Source organism: Pipistrellus hanaki (genome assembly GCF_964339955.1).
Source record: "Pipistrellus hanaki genome assembly, chromosome: 6".
In the NCBI taxonomy this organism is placed as follows: Eukaryota; Metazoa; Chordata; class Mammalia; order Chiroptera; family Vespertilionidae; genus Pipistrellus; species Pipistrellus hanaki.
In genome coordinates this window covers 54,096,663-54,100,581 of record NC_140508.1, presented here as the reverse complement: position 1 = coordinate 54,100,581, position 3,919 = coordinate 54,096,663, and the positions used below count along the sequence as shown (strand labels likewise).

Below are 3,919 nucleotides of genomic sequence, written 5' to 3'. Positions count from 1 at the left end.
AAGGTTTCCAAAGTTGATTAAACACAGAACACTTTTGTTCTTATAACGCTTATTAATACCCTATAAATACAGTTTAATAAACATTGATTCAGATCATGCCACCACAAAGTCAGTCTCCGCATTAATAGCATTTATTTTTCATAGCATTGTGTGAGGTCCTGCTGGAGATATTGGATTGTAAGATACAATCTATTCCCACGGATTATTATAATCAAATTGAGCCAGAACATATAAATAAAGAGATAAATAATAATTTAAGGCACCATGCTGTGAGTATCAAATGGGTGGTCCAAACAAAAACTGCAGCAAGGGTGCACAGAGGGCAGAATTGTTGCAAGCTAAGTGGTTTGGGAAGGTTCTAGAAAAATATAAGAGTTGAATTAATCCTTGGTAGAAAACACACACACACAGACACACACACACGTGGATGGCATATTGGGAAAAATAAGAGGACCAGTTTAAAATTGTTCAAGTAGGTAAGGTCAGAGAGTAACACACCTCGCTTCAATTTCTACAATAAGGGTCTGCATCATCAATGAGGAGCAGTATTACGTAGGCCTAGAGAGCTGCTGGGGGTCTGTGAGTGAACAGGGAGCATCTCAGAGGAAAGTGTGTTTACAGAAAGCTGTGCTTCCCTCAGCAATTAGAACAAAAGTGTTAAAAAAAAAAAAAAAAAAAAAAAAAAAAAAAAAAAAAAGGCCGTGTGGCCCTAGCTGGTTTGACTCAATGGATAAAGCGTCAGCCTGCGGACGAAAGGGTCCCAGGTTCGATTTCAGCCAAGAGCATATACCTGGGTTGTGGGCTTGATCTCCAGTAGGGGCATGCGAGAGGCAGCCAATCAATGATTCTCATCATTGATGTTTCTATCTTTCTCTCCCTCTTCCTTCCTCTCTAAAATCAATAAAATATATATATTTTTTTAAAAGCCGTGTGTTTGACCTATGTCTTAGTCTACTCCCCCCCCCCCAAAAAAAAAAAGAAAAGAAAAAAAAAAGCATAGCCTGAGACAATGACAAGTGCATAGGCACTTTATTTTGAGGTGTGATTCCAAGGACCCAGAGCAGGAGACGGGAAGAGTACAAGAGGGAAAAGGGGAAGCTTAGCAATCAAGCTCCTCACCACTGTGAGCAACTGTGAGGCTTGATCCCCCTGGGACCCTAAGAGAATCATAAAGGAAGCATTTCAGAATTGTTTGTCCAAGACATGAAAGAGAAAAATATTTCTCTACTAATACCTACCCCCCACTAATCAAGGGTTGCCCTCACATCTGCAGGTTTGAATATGCTCCAGAATATCCAAGTGGGTTTCTGCAGGTATCCCTGCAGAAACTGTGCAGGAAAGTGAGAAATAGACAGTGAGGCTAAGGTATGGTGTTGTCAAGTTACATCTGCATGCAGCTGGTGACCCTAGTGATGGCTGAGGAGAAAAGAAGGTTCAAGAGGAATCCTGCAGAAGAGGTGCATAATCAAACAGGAGGCTCTCTACTCCTCCTGTTCATCAGACAGCCTCTCCTCCCGCACTGTGCCAGCCACAACTCTGAGAAACGAAGTGAAGGTCAGAGTGAACAGATTTGACCGCATTGGACGCCTGGTCACCAGGGCTGCTTTTAACTCTGGCAAAGTGGATACTGTCACCATCAATGACCCCTACATTGACCTCAACTACATGGTCTACATGTCCCAGTATGATTCTACTCATGGCAAGCTCAAAAGCACAGTCAAGGCTGAGAACGGGGAGCTTGTCATCAATGGAAAGTCCATCTCCATCTTCCAGGAGCGAGATCCCGCCAACATCAAATGGGGTGATGCTGGTGCTGAGTATGTGGTGGAGTCCTCGGTGTCTTCACTGCCACGGAGAAGGCCGGGGTTCACTTGAAGGGCAGAGCCAAGAGGGTCATCATCTCTGCCCCTTCTGCAGATGCCCCCATGTTTGTGACAGGTGTGAACCATGACAGGTATGATAACTCCCTCAAGATTGTTAGCAATGCCTCGTGCACTACCAACTGTTTGGCTCCCCCTATCCAAGGTCATCCATGACAACTTTAGCATCGCAGAGGGACTCATGACCACAGTCCATACTGTCACTGCCACCCAGAAGACTGTGGAGGCCCCTTTCGGAAGCTGTGGCACGATGGCCGAGGGGCTGCCCAGAGTATCATCCCTGCTTCTACTGGCGCTGCCAAGGCTGTGGGCAAAGTCATCCCTGAGCTGAATGGGAAGCTCACTAGCATGGCCTTCTGTGCCCCCAACCCCAATGTGTCAGTTGTGGATCGGACCTGCCGCCTGGAGAAAGCTGATATCAAGAAGGTAGTGACACGGGCATCAAAGGGTCCCCTCAAGGGCACCCTGGGCTATACTGAGGACCAGCTTGTCTCCTGCGAATTTTAACAGTGATAACCACTCCTCCACCTTTGATGCTAGGGCTGGCATTGCCCTCAATGAATTTGGCTACAGCAACAGGGTGGTGGACCTTATGGTCCATATGGCCTGCAAAGAGTAAGAGTCCCCTGGACCACAGGCCCTCAGCTGCTGGGAAGTCCTTGCCTCAGATCAATCCCCCAACACACTGAGAATCTTCTGACCACTGTTTCCATCCCAGATGCCCTGAAGAAGGGGAGGGGCATAGGGAGCTCTATTTGTCTTGCACCATCAATAACGTTCACTGTACCCAGCCAAAAAAAAAAAAAGAAAGAAAGGAAAAAAACTTCCAAAGAAAGAGCAGTCTATCCCAGCACCATATTTCCAGGTTTTTACCTGATTTTTTTTTCTTCAGTCCTTTGCACAATGGTTCTTACACATGTGATCAACTCCAGGGTTTTTAGCATTGTTCCATTTTCCCTTATCATTTAAAAAATACACTAACAAAAATAGCCAAATCATAAAGACTATTTTTGCTTCAACATATTTTTACCCACAATTTTTTTATCTGTTTAATAAGTTACATTTGAAGGCCAAAGACAAACAAAATTTCCCAGACAAGATGTACATGCTCTGCAGGTAAGAACTAACTTCCATAAGAAAGTTTTCATACATTTTTACATATCTAGGACTGTTCTGCATCTCCAGTCAGAACACGCCAAAGTGCTTAGGCCATTGCCCTGCACATCACTCAGAAGTTGTTGGAGATGTGGTTCTTCAGAATTGCTACAAACCAGCTATAGTCATCATCCGACCATTCATTTCTTGAGGATCTACTATGATCCAGGTACTGTTCTAAGCTCTGGGGATAAAGTTTTAAACAAACATACCAAACAGCTGCTCTTGTGAAATCTGCAATCCAGCTGCGGGGGTGGGGGGGAAATACAAATAAATATGTGATATGTTGGATCATAACAGAGATATTGGGAGGGAACAGTATTAGGGAATAAGGGATTTCCAGGTAAGAAGTTTGAGGATGGGTATTATTTTTTTGTATAGCATGTGCTATAAAATGTGATCTTTGCACAGAGGCAAAAAGGAAATGAGAGGAATGGGCCATGTGGATATATGAGGAAGAAACATACCAGGTGGATGTGTTCAAACCCTGAGGCAAAGTATGCTTTCCTGTCCAGGGAAGAATGAGGAGGGCAGAACAGCCACAGCAGTGGGTGAAGGGCTGGTGTGAAAGCAGAGGGGTCAGAGAGGTAGCCTTGTGGGGATGACATTGGGCCTTAGAGATCATTATAGAATGATTGGCTTTTATTCTGATTGAAATAGGAAACCAATGAAGGATTTTTAGCAGGGAAGTCACATGATCAATTTGCACTGTTAAAGGATCAATCTGATTTCTATGAAGAATAGGTGTGGTGGTGCTGGGGTAGAAGTGAGGAGGCCAGCTAGGAAGCTGAGTGAGATGGTGCTGGCCCAGAAGGATGGAGGCAGTGGGCCCTGATAAATGGTAGGATTCTAATAATATTCTGAACATAGAGTTGAAAGGGTCA

At 44.4% G+C, this 3,919-nt stretch overlaps 1 pseudogene across 1 annotated transcript; it reads left to right on the top strand.

Moving 5' to 3' along the window:
- The first annotated feature begins 1,554 nt into the window (after positions 1 to 1,554).
- LOC311625060 (glyceraldehyde-3-phosphate dehydrogenase-like) lies at positions 1,555 to 2,499 on the top strand (annotated as a pseudogene). The gene has a single exon. The product of its transcript is annotated as a glyceraldehyde-3-phosphate dehydrogenase-like (transcript).
- The last annotated feature ends 1,420 nt before the right edge of the window (positions 2,500 to 3,919 follow it).